The 18,080-nt window shown below is 51.1% G+C and overlaps 1 protein-coding gene across 1 annotated transcript in view; it reads left to right on the forward strand.

Annotated features, from left to right (window-relative positions):
* HS6ST2 (heparan sulfate 6-O-sulfotransferase 2) overlaps nucleotides 1-18,080 on the forward strand; it is a 120,353-nt gene that overhangs the window by 51,505 nt on the left and 50,768 nt on the right. The gene's annotated exons all lie outside the window — the stretch shown is intronic.

Here is an 18,080-nt window from a genome sequence, read left to right on the forward strand (position 1 = left end):
TCCCTGAGCTGCTGCTCACGCTCTGGGGAGGCTGCAGTGATGAGCACTGATTTACCTGAGTATGCAAAAATAGCAGCAGCTGGGCTCAAAGTGGTAGCAGGCAGATGATTCATGTTTGGGAAGGTTATTTGTATGAGCATACATAATGTTTTTCATAGAGAAAACACCTCAGAGCTATTGGTCATTTCTGAATGTGGCTATTAATAGAGGTCTGAATGTATACTTTCTTAACAACATCAACAAAAACCCCACCATGAACTCCCAAAGAAACAGCCCCTCAGCCCAGCTCAGACATTGACAGGCTTGAGCTGAATGCAGTCTTTCAGATTGATTTAAGCAAGCAGTGTGCAGCTTTGCTGTATGCTTTTAATGGTGCTGAGATGGGGCACTGTGTTTTAATCAAACAGGGATGAAGCAGGAAAATAGATGGATACATTTCTAGGCCAGCTCAAACTGTGTAAATGGGAACATCTTGTGCAGATTTAGGTGTCTTATTTTCAGTATCAGCTGTGGGTTATTCTGGCATTTATGGTTTTATAAGATGTCATAGAGCTGATGGGTCAGGATCAGAAACTGGGTCAACAAGGGGATATCAGCAGTAGGCAGGGGCTGAAGAGAGGAGGTGGATGAAGCTTGCTCCTAGTTGAAGACTCCTTATTGCAGCCTGGGCTCTTGGTGGGGATTTGGAACACGTCAATACCAACCAGGCTGTAGTCTTCTGTAGTATCCTGGTAGCCAAACTGAGGAGATGGATGGACCATCAGGTGGAAAGGAGAGATGTTAAAGGTTCTGTTTGAGTTAGTGTTCATTGGTGGATGGATACAGGGACATTTTGCATCTCCGTGCTAATACGATGGAGATGTTTTGCATTGCCATGGTTATAGAGATGATGGAGGCGGGGAATGTTCTGTTCCTTTTGCCCTGGAGATCCAATTGCTTTAATTACCTTTGTCAGCTTTGCTAACAGGTACAGAGAGAACACTTGCTAGTTTGTCTGTTTGAAGTTAGGAAATTGTTTGGGAGCTGGGAACAAAGAGGGAGTTGATGGGGTGGTGATGCATATCCCTCCTCCAGCTCCTTCTCACAGCCTTGGAGGAATAAAATCGAGCAGCAGAAGACCCAGCCCGAGGCTCTGCGACCCAGGAGGAGCAGGGTCCCATCTTCAATGTGGGGATATGTACATTGACTTGTGGAGCAGTTGCAGTGGGCACCTAATCAGATCCTGTATCAAGCTGCAGCTTTACACACCTTTCATTAAGGCAGTGTGAGATGCCGGTATGGTGGCTATAAACTGACAGAGGAGAGATTTAGGTTAGATACAAGGCAGAAGTTCTTCCCTGTGAGGGTCCCCAGGTTGGATGGGGCTTGGAGCAACCTGCTGCAGTGGAAGGTGTCTGTGCCCATGGCAAGGGGCTGGAACTGGATGAGCTTTAAGGTCCTTTCCAACACAGACCAGTCTGGGATTCTGTGCTTTTGAAAGGTTGTGATTTGTGCTTTGCTAGGCTTCAAATTCAGCTGCCTTAAAGGATGCTGAGTCTGCCCTCTGCTATTAATAACTTGGCCAGTTGAAGCCGTTGCCTCTGTGGTTTCTGTGGGGTGACACAGGTTTGCTGCTGTTCCATTTTCTTTTTGGCCTGTGGTCGCACTGTGGCAGGAGCAGTGGTTATCAGCTGAGTGTAAGTAACGTCCCTTCTTGCTCCAGACCCAGTTTTCCAGGCAAAGACAGTTGCTGGTGGTGGAGCTGGGGTTTTGGGAAGGATGCCATCTCAAAGAGCCTGCACTGTCTTGTCCGAATGTGCTCTACCTACCACAGGGATGAGGACAGGGGAAAGGTAGCTTCTCAGTGGAGGTATCTTGCTGATGCTCATGCAGGTGCTGTGCTGCAGTATTTTGAGGCCTGAGTTTCTGACGTTTGTTCCAGGCACCAGAGAAATCGGGATGGAGCAGGCCATGGGTGCAAGTGCTCGGACAGGTCCTTCAGTGTGTTACTGGAAGTCTGGCTTTTCTGTCAATGGCTTTCCATGCGAGCAGGTGGTTGCTGAAGCAAAAGGGAGGGAAGAGAAGAGGTTGACTGCCTAACTGCTGTCAGTCGCAAATTAGGGAGTTCATTCTGTACATTCAGCTTTGGGCTGGGCTTGGCTTCTGCTTTTCTGACACAGCTTTTCTGTGTCCAGAAAGAGACCCCACAGCAGTGGTTTCCCGTTAAAACGTTTTCATTTAGACAAAAAACAGTTTGCTTGCGTAGAAGTCAAGGTTTTGCTCCCTGTGGAGATGCCTGTTAACTGGTTACAAGATAATATGTGGTGGAGGCGTGCTAAATAGCAGTAACACAGTAAATGCTGCAGCTGTAATTGAACCGCACCAAGAGTCACCTGCTTTTAAGTTATTAATGAGTTTGAACTATTTATAAAAGAAAGAATAGTGTGAAGAGAGAGGGCTTGTTTGGTGTCTGGAGTAAAGCCCTTTTAAGGTCTTGGAACATGATTTGATGTTGTCTATTCTGACAATGCAAAGTATAGATGGGACGGCACCGTGGGCCTGGCACTCAAGCATCTGAGTAAAGCATCTGGCACCAGAAGAGCCCAGCATCCGTCGTCATCTGAGCATCCTCCTCTTCCCTCCTCGCTCCATAGGAGGACACACAGCCTTTGGTCATCTCATGCAGTGCTCAGATGGCCCCAAGTGGCTGGTGCAGGGTGGCCCCATGTTCCAGTGGCTGTGGGAGCATCTCTGGTGTACATGTGTACTTCCACCTTCTGCAGCCTGAAGGAGCTGGGAGGGAGGCGTTAAGAAATGCCTCTTCGTGTCCAGAACTTACCAGTGACACTTGACCAAGGGAGGAATTCACAGGTAGTAGTTGCAAAGAGTAGGTCAGAGTTGGCTTCCGAATGGGAAATCTAAGGGATGAAAAGACAGTGGTATGGATCAGATTCCAGGGCAATTAAACAGACTGCTGTCGGTGTTCTGGGGTGTGGTTTGATCTTGAAGAAATAAAACAGATCTTCATCATTTTAAACCAATTTCATGCTCTGGCCGTTCTAGCCAGTTCTGTCACCTCAGCACCACGGGTCACAAATGGGACCTGTGCAGAAGCTGAGGCGTTACTGCACATACCCTTCCTGCACTCAGCCCCCTGGGTTCTCCAGAGCTCTGAAAGCCAGAAGAAGTTTCTTTTGATGTCCCCAAAATTGAGACCTTAAATTGGGCCGTTTGAAAGATTGCAGTGTCTTATAAATGATGTATGGGAGCAAAAATAGAGACTGCTTGTCTGACTTGGGGGATTTAACTGTGAGGCTGTGACCTCTAGAGGCTAAAAATGAGCCAGCATCTTTCCATCATTCTCCGCTCCGGCAGCAGTGTGTTCTTGGGGTGACACATTTCCATGGCATCTCGTGCGCTCCTGCTTTGCACGGTGATTCCTCTAGCTCTGGAAATGCAATTATAGTACACTGTAGATTTTTCACTTCTGGCAAGATTATTAGCAATGGACAGCTTGTTGGCAGGGGTAGTTTTTATAACTGCTCTTAAACTAATACCTTAAATAAGTAATGGACATCTAGGCTCTGGAGTACTTGTGCCTGACTCAGTAATACTTGTGCCTAAAATACCGCATTGATTTGGGGGTTTGCACGTGCATAGTTAAGTGCAATGTTACATTAGATTTAACTTTAACCCCTGCTACTGCAGTGGGGTTGCAGTCCCATGGCTAATGGCATTCCATGATGGGGGAAGCAGAGGATAGCTTCTGGAGTCAAAAGCACGATGCCCAGTGAGGCTTAGCTGGGGAAAGAAGCCATGTACACCCTAAGTAAACCAGCAAAGTGGTCTGCATGGAGTTGGAAGCTCACGGAGTTTGCAGCAGAACATTGTGGAGTTTCTCAAGCAGTGTGTAGTTTAATGTCTGGATCTTTCAGTTGTTTTCTATGTGTTATCAAGGTGTAAGTGGGACACCCGACGCTCACCCAGCAGTGAACAGAAGAATTGCTAAATAGGATCCCAGCCGCAGTGCTTTAGAGGAAAGTGTGGATAGACCATAGCCTAAACCAAGGAGGATGAGTTACAGGCGAGGTCTGAAAGCGCATTCTTTGTTGCCAAGAACATTGGATTTTATGGCAATGCCAGAGATGCTGGTGATGCCCACCAGTGGCACATCCTCCTCTCAGACCTGCCGACATCCCTGCCTCGCCTCTGCCTGCAGTTCCCCTGTAACCTTCACATGCTGCAAGGGGGAAAAGGATGTGTTTTCTTAGGGCTGTGGTTGCTCCTGGCTGACCTTGTTGCTGCCATCACTCAGTGTGCTGAGGACTGAGCAGGATGCCTCTGAATGGACCCTGAGGCCGCGTTCGGTCTGCTCTCTTTGCAAGGGGGAAGGTGGTAGAAGAGGCGTTGGAGAAGGGACTCTGTGCCCCGGGGAAGCAGGGACTTAATCTTTAGTCGCTCTTCTGGTTCAGTGTGGGCAGCCCCTTTCCCTGGTGAGGTGGGGAAGGACCTCTTCCTCCTAGGGAAGGTGTGGGCTTCATAAGGAACCCAGTGTTAGAGAAGCCCAGCGTGGTTTGTGTTGGAGGTTGTGACTCTGGGGTGTAGGGAGCAGGACATGGGTGGCAGAGCGCACATTTTCCTTGAAACAAAGACTTCTCTTGCATAAGCAGTGCTGCGTTTGCCCTGTTGCTTCCTTGGGCCCCTGTTCTAGCAGATGGCTGTGCTTTATCATCTGGTAATTGTCTAGGAATGGTGGTGTTGATTTGGTGAGTGTTTCTTCTTCTCCTCTCTTGATTTATGCTTGTGAACCTCTTTTGCTGTCTGTTTCTTCTCTTTGTTAATGATCTTAGCCTTTTGTTCTCAGTCTATTTTAAGGCTTAAATTGTTCCGTGTGCCACGGTGGGAGTTTCACAGAGCATTGCAGCATGCTGCTATTTTCTCGACTCCCTTAGCTGAGATACAGAGCATGATCTTGCACTTCCATCTGCAGCCCCTGGCACGCTGGAGTGCGGGTCCCCTCCCCGGTGGGGCAAGCAGAGCTTTCCCGATGCAAGGGTTTGCTGCACAGTTTGCAGAGGGCTGCGTGGATCACAGGGGTGCTCTTGGAATAAGTGGGAATTATGGACTGAGCAGGTTTAGGAGAATTGGAAACCCCCAATGAGCATCCCAATAGCTTTGTGATACTGTGTTGCCATAGAAACGTAGTTCCTACAGCACCTCATCCTCGGAGTTGTGCCAATACTCTCTCCTACTTCACCCAGTTGTAGAGCTGTTTTAAGCAGCTGAGAGCCCTTGGCTGGAGTGCCATGGGGGTTTTCCATGCACGTTAGCAAAGCTAACACCCAGCTGGCCTGAAGTTAGCAGCCAACACAGGGGAGCCTCCGGGTGCTTCCACTGTGGGGCACTGGGGCTTTTGGACAAGGGCCTGTAGGGACAGGCCAAGGGGAATGGCTTTAACCTGCCCGAGGGGAGACTGAGCTGAGCTCTTAGGCAGAAGCTCTTCCCTGTGAGGGTGCTGAGGCGCTGGCACAGGGTGCCCAGAGGAGCTGTGGCTGCCCCATCCCTGGCAGTGTTCAAGGCCAGGTTGGACACAGGGGCTTGGAGCAAGCTGCTCCAGTGGAAGGGGTCCCTGCCTGTGGCAGGGGTTGGAGCTGGAGGAGCTTTAAGGTCCCTTCAACCCAAACCAGGCTGGGGTTCTGTGAGTGCAGGCGCAGTGCAGCGAGGGCAGGGACCCCGCTGAGTGTTGCCGGTCCCCCCCGAGTGCAGGGTGGGCTGCTCGTGATGTGGGCTTCTGGATGGCTCCTTTGGTTCCCGGGACTACAAGGGACACAGCTCATCCATGGTCACGCTGACGCAGTGCCCGTGCCTCAGAGCACCAGTGGCTGTCGTCATTACCACCGTGTGCAGACGAGGCTGGGCATTTTCTCTGTGCAAGTGCCCCCATGGAGCGATGCAGCTTTTAATTTTCCAGGCCGTGCTAAAATCATGTTGTTTTCCCACACCCTCCCTTGCTTCCCTGCCTCCGTTCGGGCTCGGCGCGAGCGGTCGATGGAGGAAGCAGCACGCAGCCCCGTGACAAAGGGGAGCATCAGCAGTCTGTGGAACGTGCTCCAAGTGCAATATTCAGCCTCCCAAAATAAACCGGGAAGCAAGGCGGCGAGAGCACAGCCCCATCCAGACATCTGAGGAGAATCAAACCGCTGCCTGCCGGGGCTGCGGAGGGGCTCAGCACCGCAGGAGCGGTGCCGAGCACCCAGGGCCCCTCTTTCTTCCCGAAAACCAAAACAACCCCCCCCATGGACCCCTATGCTACAGGGACTTAATTAAGCAGCAGCATGTGGTTCTTGTGCTTCCTGATGATAACCACGTGCCGGATGATGGGATGTAGCAGAGCTTTTCTCACGTCTGTACTAGTATTGTGCTGCGAGAATGAGACTGGCATTGAAAACAGTCCTCCTGGTTAACGCGGGAAGTGGAGTGCGCTGGGTTCTTGTGTATGAAATTAAACATTGATGTAAAATGCTTGCACGACAGGTAATTAATAACGTTAGAAACTAATTAACTGGAAGGCCCGTGTACCCGATGACGACTACGTGAGCAGACTTGATGTGCACATCGCTCTGGATGTGGTGGAGAGAAGTGTTCTTCTCTTACGGGCTCCTGCTCCCTGGGGACAGCCCCAAGCAGGGACTCGGTGCCATTCCAGGCTTGGCGTGACCCTCCTCTTCCTCACCTGGAGGCGTACAGATGAGCAAATAAGTATGTGCTTCCGTGTTTTCCCGTCCGAGGGATGGGGATCCAGTGGGAGCTGGCAGCTGGGGATGAGGATGCAAGGCTCAGACTCAGCCTGTTAATGAGATGGTGCTGCCTCAGCCCGTGCTCCCCTGTGCCCAGCCCACGCCGGGTGACGTCTGCCAGGGCCAGGCTGTGCCTCGAGTCTAATGAGCCCCGAGCCCTTTCCCAGCACAGGGGTTCTTCCACTTCTCCCATGCTCCTGCCTCCATCCAGCAGCAGCAGCAGCAGCAGCACAAGGGTGGACACGGGTGTTCTGAGGTAGAGCTTTCAGTGACCCCTTGTCCTAACAGCACCCCGTGGTCCCCGTAATCTGTTCCTGGAGAGTTCCTGCCTTGTTTCTCCATTGGGATCAGCACTGGTCAACTCAGGGTGGATTCTGGGGGGAAGAAAAGCCTGAAGTTGGCAGCTCTGCAGTCCAGCTGTGCTGTGTCCCTTGCCCCTTGCTGTTTGGCAGCATGGTTTAAAGACCAAGCCCAAAGGCTTGGACGTGGGCTTTTGGAGATGCAGTGGGTGGCAGCAGGGAGATGGAGGGAACAGGCAGCATGCTCAGGCTGTGGGATTTGGGCATGTTGCTGCAGGGGGGTGGCAGCAAGGGTTGTCCCCACCATCCTGGCTGCAGGTCCTGCATGTGGAGCAAAGATGCTTCAGGTGGAGGTGCTGCTTTTAATGCAGTGCCCTTCAATCTGAGCACATGGAAACCATGATGTAAGAGGGCCAGAGACCTCAAATCAGTGAGGCTATGGAGAAAAGTTTAAAGGGGGAAAAGTTTAAGAGCGAATTGTGTGTCTGCTTCCCTGGTGTGGGATGCTGTTCCAGCCAGGGGGTTACCACAGGCTCCAGCATGGAGCAACTGCTTGGAAGTGCTGTGGGTGAGACCCTTTGGTGCTTTGTGTTGCTCTTCTGACAGGGAAATTATTACTAAATCAACCCCCTACTGAACCCTTATGTGAAACCCAGCACACAATAAAATGGTTTATTTATTCTTTTAGCCCAGGCTCGCTGCAGCAGTGCTGGGTTTGTACATAAATGACATGAAATGCAGTGCTGAGCCACAGGCTCAGCTGCCTCTGGCACCCTGTGAGCTGCCTCGCCCTGGGTGAGCTGCCTCGGGCACCCTGTGGTAGGGGAGCAGGGTCCAGCTCTGTGTGTGGTGTCGGGACCAGAAGTGCTGTTGTGTCTCTGGCTGTCCCTTGTCACTGCTCTTCCTTCAGGAGCTCAGGATCTACCACAGTGCTAAAACCCCTTTCCCTTCCCAAGAGCATTCCTTGTCCGCTTTGGAATGGGAGAGCAAGATGCAAAGGGTTTGAAGAGTAAAATGCTGCTTGGCAACACATCTTTGCCCACTTTGCAGGTGAAAAAGGCATGCTAGAGCAAGGAAAGCAAGTCACTGATGCTGCATACCAGGTTGGATGGTCCGGGAGGAAGCTCCTCAAGTGGAAGGTGTCCTGCCCATGGCAGGGGTTGGAACTGGATGAGCTTTAAGGTCCCTTCCAACCCAAACCAATCTGTGGTGCTGTGATGCTGTGCCGCTGCTCTGTTCATGGGCAGTCGGGGTCAATGGCCCCATGATGGGTTTGGTAAGTGGGGATGTCTGGAGCCGGTGGGACCAAGTTCAGCCCCTGCGCTGACCTGGGTCCGGGTGGTTGCACAGAGCGCTGAGGATGGAGGTGTTGCGTGCAGCGTGGCGCTTTGGTTGTCGGCGCAGCATTAATTGTAGCTGTTTAATGTGGTGATTAGTGTTGTTTGTTCAGATGTCTAATGTAGCAATTAGCCTCGTCAGGGTGTTCAGTGATAGGTTACGAGTGCTTTCTTCCTGCCAAGAAGTGCTCTGCGTCTCCAGCCTCCCCTCCTGGCTCTCCTGGGTGCTGTAGTGCTCCTGCACCTCATCTCCCAGGCGCAGAGCTGTGTTCATGCAAGGAGACCTGCTGGCAGAGGGATGCTGCTGGGCAGCCGTTCAGTCAGAGCCCACGTTGTCCCTGGTGCTGTCTCCTGGAGACCGTGTTGTTGTCCTTCTGGCAGCACCCTGCATGGCTTGACCTGTGTTGGTTTGTCTGATGCTTTGGTTGAACCTCAGCCTCCCAGCAGGGATGAAGTGAGGCCGCATGTGAAGTGCCACATGTCCTTAGCTGCTGCGAAACCATCACTGGTGTGTTATCTGGGATCATGTCCCTTGATTAAGACCCTAGGAAAGGAGACGAACTACATCCCCTGGTGCTGAGAAAGAAAGCTATTGATTTTCCTTCCAGTGAGTGAGATCGGTTTCTGGGGTTTGATGGATGACAAGTTGAAGTGTAACATAATCCCCAAGCTGTGAGGGTTTGGTGCCATCGTATTCCCAAAGCTATTATCTCTGGCAGGCTGCTGGTTATCGCTCCGTAGTGCTGCCCTGCTGCAGTGGGGAGGGAAGCATCCCAACAGCAGCTTGGCAATGGGTTGTTTAATTAGCAGAACACTCAAATGCAAGCATCAGATTAAAAGGCTGGGGCCGAGAAGTGCTGTGGCTCCCAGGGAAGGGGAGGAGGTACTGGAGTACAGCTGCTTGCTGTCATTTAGGGCTGTGCTGGGCAGCGATGCCTCTTGGCTGCACTTAGCTCTCCACATGGGCTGAAGACTGGGAGCACTGGGAGGCCCAGGGGAGAGTTTGCAGGTATCTGAGCCCCTGCAGAGGCAGCTCTGTATTTGTGCCTGATGCACATGTTCACTCAGGGTGCTTTCTGTGGGAGAAGGCACCAGAGGGTTGCTTCCAAGCCGGATGAACTCTGGTGGGGACAGTTTCCCCCAGTTCATTAGAAACAGACCCTGCAGACAGAGTTGCTTCTCAGACTTCCCAGTTTTTACTGGGAAAGGAGGTGAGCTTTTCCTGCTTGTAAAAGCAAAAGGAAGAAGAAAAATAGCTGCCGGCGGTAAGCTCGTGTCATGGGAAAGCAAAGCATAAAGGTGCAAGAGGCAGTGCTGCAGCGGATGTGTGCCAGGCATCCCTCCATGTCCAGCAGGCACAGGGATAAGGGTTGCTACCTCCTCACCTCCAAAAAGCACTGTCCTTTGAGGAGGGTGAAGCAGTTCTGATGTTGACAGACCCACCAGGGATGCGTGCTGAGAGCTGCTGTCTGTTGGCTGGAGACTGACAGAGCCACATCAGCTCCATGTTGGTTGCTGCTTCGTGCCCAGAGGCTGGGAGCTTCAAAGTGAATTATGCAAGGGTTGCACGGCCATGCCGGGAGGGTGGCTGATGAAGAAGCCTCCTTCCACCCCCTCTCTGGCAGCCCTTAAGGCCAGAGCCGAGCTGGCTGTAGAGGAAGCACTGATTCAGCCCTGAGGGCAGCAGTGCTGTGGCCAGCAACAGCAGCTTGGCTGGGTATGCTTGAGTGGAAACACAGAAGTGTAAGAGAACAAGGGAAAACAGCGCACACCAAGATGCGTTCTCACTGTTGTGTCAGGCTGCCTCTCCCTGAGGGGGTCTCTTGGTCTTCCTTCCCATTCCTGCACGTGTTCCCACGCGTGTGCCCAGCCACCAATACTGTGTGCTGTTATTCCAAGGCTGCTCTTTTATCAGCCTGCTGTATAAAATCTCAGTGTTTCTCCTAAGGGTGGGAGAAGTCTGCGAAGGACATCTGGAGCCGGGGGGGGGGTTGGATGTCTTCCTGAGTGGTCTTTTGCCCTGGGCTGTTCCCAGGATGTTTATGGAACTGTAGAATCAACCACGTTGGAAAAGCCCTTTCAGCTCATCCAGTTAAGTCCAACCGTTCCCAGCACTGCCAAGGCCACCCCTATCCCATGGCACTGAGGCCTCGTCTCCACGGTGTGTGAACACTTGCAGGGACGGTGACTGCAGCCCTGCCCTGGGCAGCCTGTTCCAATGCCTGAGCACCCTCTGGGGCAGGAATTGTTCCTCAGCTCCATCTAAACCTGCCCTGGTGCAGCTTGAGGCCGGTTCCTCTTGTCCCATCCCTTGTTCCTTGGCAGCAGAGCCCAGCCCCTCCTGGCTCCATCCTCCTCTCAGGCAGTTGTAGGGAGCCATCAGGTCCCCCCTGAGCCTTCTCTTCTCCACACTGAACCCCCCAGGTCCCTCAGCCCTTCCCCATCACACTTGGGCTCCAGGCCCTGCACCAGCTCCATTGCCCTTCTCTGGCCCTGCTCCAGCACCTCAAGGTCTCTCTTGCAGTGAGGAGCCCAGAGCTGCACTCACTGGGATTGTCCTGCAGAACCAGGAGCAAGAGGCTGGAGAAGCGCTGCAGTGAAACCGCGTCTGCGGCGGCTCGCGGTGCATGCTGATATAAGCTCTTCTGATTTCTTAGTGAATTATTTAAAATGCAGGGCTGGCAAACAGAAGCCTGGCTGGGTTTGTTGTGTGCGCAGGCTAGATTAGAGCAGGAAGCTTCATTACAATGAGCTTAGAAGTCTTCAAAGGCTTTGGATGTATTTTCCCCTTCGTTGATAAGCAGTATTGATTTCAGCCGCCTGCAATGCTGTGGCCATGGGAGTGCGGTGCTCCTGCAGACCCACAATTGGGCTTTAGCACAGAATTGTGCACTTACCGTTGAGCAAACTGCGTTGTTTCCCGCAGGCTGTGAATTCACTTGTGGGAGAGAGAACTCGGGAAACGTTTAAAGGGGGGATTTATACTTCTCTATGCCAGGTAAGCCCATCAGAGCTGCTGCACCGCACTGCTGCCCCTCGTGCTGGCTGCCAGAGTGCTGCTCACCTCAGTGCACAGTAAAGCAGGGTCTCTCAAACCTCCTCTGCTCCTGTAGGAAGCCCTCCCCACAGACCTTGTGGTCTGTGTGCTGACAAAGATGCTCTGGGTAACATGCTGTTTGCAATGAGGTCTTTCTTCTTCTTAAAGCATAGCATTTTATCACAGTGTGGTGCTGCAAGGGGAGAGAAAGAATGTGTTCCTTCTTGTAACTGGCCAACTAAATGCAGGATTTTGCTGTTTGGGAAAATGGGTTGGGCGTCCTGCTACCAAGATGGACATCCTGCCTAGGTTGGGTGTCCGGGTATCAGTGACAGAAGAGAATATGATGGTCTAACAGGGGTTAGGAAAGATCGTAGAATCCTAGAATGGTTTGGTCTGGGAGGGCCCTCAAAGCTCCTCCAGCTCCAGCCCCTGCCTCGGGCAGGGACCCCTTCCACTGGAGCAGCTTGCTCCAAGCCCCTGTGTCCAACCTGGCCTTGAACACTGCCAGGGATGGGGCAGCCACAGCTTCTCTGGGCACCCTGTGCCAGCGCCTCAGCACCCTCACAGGGAAGAGCTTCTGCCTTATATCTAACCTGAACTTCCCCTGTTTCAGTGTGAACCCATCACCCTTTGCCCTATCACTACAGTCCCTGATGAAGAGCCTCTCTCTGGCATCCAAATGGGGAAGATGGGATGGGGAAGACAGGGAAGGAAGCGCTTCCCTGGCCTGCACGGGCTCTTGACATAATTAGGGCAGGCAGCTGGTGGTGCTGAGCTTGTGGTACGGAATGAACCGGGCTGATCAAAGCAGTGGTTCTAAGTGTTGCTGTTATGCTGATTGATGTGCAAAGATTTCTCCTAATCAACTTTTCCTATGTCGCATCAGGGATGCTCACCCAGATTCAGTGCTACAGCCAGACGCTCTTCAAGGTTGGGGTCTGTGTGCCTGGACACTAAGACAGATGTCTCCTGTGGTCCACACATGTTGCTTCTGCTTTTTGCCCCCTTGTGCTTCTGTACTTTTATCAGAAGCAAAATAGCAGGATAAAGGTTTTTAAAAGAAAGAATGTTCCCGTTTCTTTGCTGCAGAATTTGCTTCCATTTTGCTGTGATCCAGAAGTTGTCCAGAAAAATATGGCTAAAATAAAGTAGACCCCATAATACTGGGTCATAAATACCTGCTTATGCACATCTGGATGGTGCTTAGTGCAGCATGGAGAGCTGTGGGAGCGTTGTCCTATGGGTTATGATCTGCTCAGTGCTGGGGCTGCAGGAACACGTTGGGAGGTACCTGATGATCCTTTGTTAATGGGTTTGGCCAAGCTGAAATTCAGCCTCTTATTTAATTGAGCTCTTGGACTATTCTCAGAGAGGTTTGAGTTCTAGGAGAATTTAAGCTTAAGTTGCACTACGATTTGCATGAGTAATAATGTGTGCATGATGCTCCACGTAGCAGCAGCCATGACCTGAGCTCACAGGGAGCAGCTTCTCGCTGTGAAACAGGTTTGCCTGAAACATTAAAGTCACAAGAATGAGGGAGCTTTTTGTATCTTGAGCTTTTTGGATGCGCTTCGATCACATTGAATATTTGGTTTCGTTCTTATTACTCACTTCCAGAATGACAAAGACCCGAACGTTTTATAACTGGAAAGCCAGATGCCAAAAGCTGAAGCTAGAAGAATATGAAACATTGTGAGTTGTGTCATAAAGTCCCATGAATGTCAATGCTGATTCCTGGAGGCTTGCTTTTCTTCTTACTTAAATGCAAATTAACCCCAGTTCAGCTGCTTTAAGCTGGCCCTGAACTGGGTTGTTTCAGTCCTGTGTGGGTTCTCATGCAGAGACGCTTGAAAAGGCCACTCTCTTGGATGCAGTCATCTTCATCCCAGTCTCCTTGGCGCTGATCTTGCCCTTCTGCCACTCGGAGAGCCAGGTTTGGAGTTCCACCACTGGTTTTTGCTTAATTCAAAGTTGACCTCATCTGTGTGCGATCTGGAATGAGAAGCACAGGCACTTCATGGTCACTAAAGCTTTAATTTTGTCCCTGGGTTTTCACCATGCTTTTAGCTTACCTTTGCACTCTTGTAACTTAGGTGATTAGTGACCTTTTCCTTCTCTCCCCTCAGCTGGTTTGCTCTTTGGAGTAGAGTTGTGAAGAGTTCTGCTCTTGTTCTGCTAGTAAGTCTCAACGAGAGTTGCTGATTAAACAGACTGATGATGATGATGAGACAAGTGGTGACAGCAGACACTGCACTTGATGGCACAGATCTGTAGCAGCTGGTTTGAACCTGTAATGTGCTAAATCAAAAGAAATAATAAGGAGCAATTGGCCAGGTTGGATGGGGCTTGGAGCAAGCTGCTCTAGTGGAATATGTCCCTGCCTGCGGCAGGGGTTGGAGCTGGAAGAGCTTTAAGGTCCCTTCCAACCCAAACCAGGCTGGGGTTCTGTGGTTTAAAGGGGAGTTGGCTGAAGCCAAGAGACCTTGAAGTCCTCACAGCCTTTTGGTGCCCTTCAGATTGGCTGGAAAGAGGGAGGCTTGCGGAGCAGAGGTGCAGGTCAGGTCGCAGGGAGCTGAGGGACAATAACTGGTTACAGCCTCACCTTTAGAGAGCTTTGTCTTCTGTTTCGGGCTGGTGTGTACCAAAACCTCTGCTTCAAAGTCCACTCTTATTCACAAATGCTGATGTGTTTGAATGAATGGTGCAGTGCAGTTGCTATAAATAAGTGGTGTCAATAAGAGGCTTCAGCACATGAAAGGCCCATTGATGGGAGCCAGCCCTCATAATGGCTCTGCAGGTTCCTTCAGAAGGCTGCAGGACACAGGAGGGGAATCAGGCTTGTGATCTCTGGTGAGAACTTTTTGATTTTGGTGGTGGTGCTTGCTCTGTGCGGGATGGGAAAGAGGGAAATAATGGAGAAACCAGTTATTATTTTTCTTGTGAAAGGATGGGGGAGGACCAGTGGAGGTGGCTCTAATAAACTGATGTTTTATGGGAACGCTTTCCTGTCTTAACCTCTCTCCTGCGGCTGCAGGAACCCACATCTGTCGATCCAAATCAGTCCTCTCAGCTATCTGCTTGGCATCCTGTGCCTGCAATCCTCTCTCTGCTTTTATCTGCACAAGTAAAGTAGCAGCAGCTATTCCAACCCCGTGGCTGCATCCCTCGCCTGTGGCTCTTGGGGGTAGATGTATGACACAACTCGTACCAGAAGATAAATGTTCTAATAACAGATTCTGAGTGTCTGCATCTCTGGGCATGGCAGGGAAGTTCTGAGTTTAATAAAGGCAGCACAGCCTCTGCCTTGCCGTGGCCCTACTGAAACTTGGGACGCTCAGTAGCAGAGCACTGTGTGTTGGCTTTGGAGGGCTGCTGCAGAAAGGGACCCAAAGGAAGGTGCTCTCCATGGGAAATCTCTTTTGCTGTCCCCTGGAGCTTCTTGCCACTCTTGGTTGAGGGTGGCTATAGCTCAGCATCATTGCAGAATCGGGCCCTACTTGGATCTGGATGCTGCAGCTTGTCTCAGATGACTGGCTCACACTGTGTGGCATCAAGGTAGATCTCATTTGGCCCTGTGTTTCAGAGCAGGCAGGTTTGGGGAGGGAAGGGACCAGCATGTGGCATCACTGTGGATGAAGGCAGGGGCCTGCTTTGAACCAGGCATCCTTCCACAGGCATATCTCACTGATATATTTGTTGGGAACAAGTCAACTTCTATTGCTGGGAGCTCAAAGGAATTGGTCAAATTGCTCAGGAAGAGACTTTCTCCTTTGGAGACAATCTCCCAGACTGGCTGGCTCCGGGCTGGCTCAGGCCTGTCCCCATGCCTGCAGAGGCAGCAAAGGCTGCCTTAGCTAGAGGAACAAATAGCTTGTACAAGGCATTGGCTTGAATTCGAAGGCTGTTTCCTGTGGGCACAGTGAACTTCCTCCTACGTGCAGTTGACAAGGGTGTAGTTTACTTTCCTGTCTGTCACCAGGCCAGGTGGAAGGCTTGATGGTGGTGCTTGGGTTCTCCAACCGGAGCGCAGGCGCTCCCGTACCTGGCGTTTCTAGGGCTACCTCCTCCGTAAAAATGCTGTTGGCATAGAGACAGATTTCCTTAATGAGGAAACTGGTCCCTTCTCCAGGCCGGGTTCTATTCCTGGTTACACCAAAGCAATTCGGCTTTGAATTAAGGAGAGACCGGCTGTTCTGGGGTTTGTGACTTGGCTGCCAGCACTGTCCATGGATGGGTGTAACGCGCCTCTCGCCGCTGCTGGATGGTAGCAGGGAGCAGGCAGGCTCTTGTCCCTTCTCTATGGTGGCTGTGTTCTGTTTTTTCCTGGGCCACCATTGTACATCCTGTTCTCTATTGCTTGTGCTTATTTTTAACCCTGGCTTTTATTTTCAAGTCACTGGGGCTATGCTGATGGCTGTTTTCTCCCCCCCCCCCACTGTAATAATTGGTGCTTCAGGAGCAGTGGAATAGGCAGCCCGGCCTTCCTGCTGCACTGCTTAATGCATTTTAATTTAATTAATTAAATTGGCCATTTTGGTTACGTCACAGCCAAGGCACAGGAAGCCAGGACCTGGAGTGGAGCAGGCTGATGCAGCTTGCAGCACACAGCCTTTTAGTGCTATATAAAACCTTTTGTTAGAGGTACCTGGTGCTGGTTTTCCCCTCTGGAGTGGCTCCATTAAGGCTGTAGCTCTGTGGTGGGGCTGGGGCTGCTGTTCCTGCTCGGCACATTTGCTGTTTGCTTGTCCTTTTTACAGGCTTCTGAATGGAAAATGATCCTGCAGCAGTGATGGGTTCAGCTTTCAGAAGGTGATATTTGAGCTCAGCATCTCCGGTGCTGCATTGCTGGATGCTGGCATCACGGGGGTCTTGCCTTTATAGAGTCATGGGTTTGGGTTGGAAGGGACCTTAAAGCTCATCCAGTTCCAACCCCTGCCACAGGCAGGGACACCTTCCACTGGAGCAGCTTGCTCCAAGCCCCATCCAACCTGGCCTTGAATACCCCAGCTTGCTGCAGGGCGAGGCAGTGGAGAGCACAGCATGTAGCTTGCATAGTTTATTAAAGCTTTGAGATAAAGGATCAAACTTCAATTTAACTTTAAAATAGGATTCTGGAGAGCTGTTGGGGCCGGACTCGCCTAGTGATGCTGCATAATTCATTGCTGATTTTTATCACACCATTTAAACATAATGGTCAGCCCAGGAGAGGCAGCTGCTGACACAACCTTCTCCTTCCCTTGCCCTGCTCACAGGGCACCCCCAGGCAAGGCAGACCCTTGCAGTAGAGCCCAGCAGGGCTGCGGTGAGGGAACATTGGTACCGGGTGGCTTTTGTGATGTAGCTCGAGCAGAGAGATGACAGGAGGCTTCAAAATGATGGTATCGATGTCAGCCTTGCGCCCTGCAGGGCAGAGGGCTGGGGTGCTCTGCGGTTGTCCAGAGAGGTATAAAATAGGGCTGGCGTTAGCACATGATGGCCAAAGCACGGCCCCTGGTGCTGGCATTGTGCTGCTTCCCCTGAGGGCAAAGAAACTTCCTAAATCCTTCATTTTCCTGGTTTGCTTTCGTGGCCTTGATGCTTTTGAGAGGTAGCGCTTCTCCTCAGACCCAGGGACACCCAGGTTGTGGTTTTCCCCCAGTGAAACAGCTTTAAGAGGGAGTCGGTTATTCTTCAGCCCAGGTTTCTTGCTTAGCCACGGGTTGTGTGAAGCGTTTCCAAAGTGATTCACAATAATTGTATGAGGGTTTTAAACTCTGCTTATCCCTGGGAAATCCACACAAAAGGTTTTGTCTGCCTTGGAGCATCCCATAGACAGAGGTGGTGTCTCTCTGTGTGTTGTGCTGATGCTGTTGGTTGTTTCTGGAGGTGAGGGACGACAATAGGGCCACAGAGGAGAATACTTGATTGCTGTGCTGTATAAAGTGTTTGTTCCCAACTCATTTAATAGAAGTTAATTGCGATCCGCCGTGATTTAACTTCAAAACCTAAATTGGCTCCGCTTGATGTGTTAAAAATAGGATTTCTAATTGTGATTGCATCTGGCAGAAACCCTTCTTCTGTAAGTCAAGTGAAGCTTCCTCCCACGCCAGAGGTGAGGTTGAGTCATGGGGAGGGGACAGGTTTCTATTTTAGATGAAATAAGGCATTTTCGTGGCTCTGTCAAGTCCTCCCAGCTAACGCCATGGCCCGAGGTAAAACGCTGTGGGTGAGAGGCAGCTTGTACAGAGGCAGGTCTGAAGAGATCGCACACTGGTTTGGGTTGGAAGGGACCTTAAAGCCCATCCAGGTCCAACCCCCTGCGACACCTTCCACTAGAGCAGGTTGCTCCTGGAACCCTGTAAATCCCTGAAGATTTTCCTGCCTGGGAAGGGCATCTCTAGCACTGTTGGTGAAACTTTGTTTTCATAAACTGCTGGTTGTTCAATAGGGCATAGAGCAGGCAGTATGAGGTAGTTATTTGCTCTACAAAATCATTTTGCTCCCTAGCTTAAATTTTACACGGCGCTTACTGCATTTCATTTAGTTCTCTAAGAAATGTGACACAGTAGATTAACTATTGATAGTGAAATACAGAGTTTCCTGTATGACTGTCATTTACCTCCCTTCATCCTCTCCCTTTTAACCCCAG

This window comes from Pezoporus flaviventris, unplaced genomic scaffold, assembly GCF_033815535.1.
Source record: "Pezoporus flaviventris isolate CSIRO_AGI_PZ_B2104156 unplaced genomic scaffold, CSIRO_AGI_Pfla_v1 ptg000005l, whole genome shotgun sequence".
Lineage (NCBI taxonomy): Eukaryota > Metazoa > Chordata > Aves > Psittaciformes > Psittacidae > Pezoporus > Pezoporus flaviventris.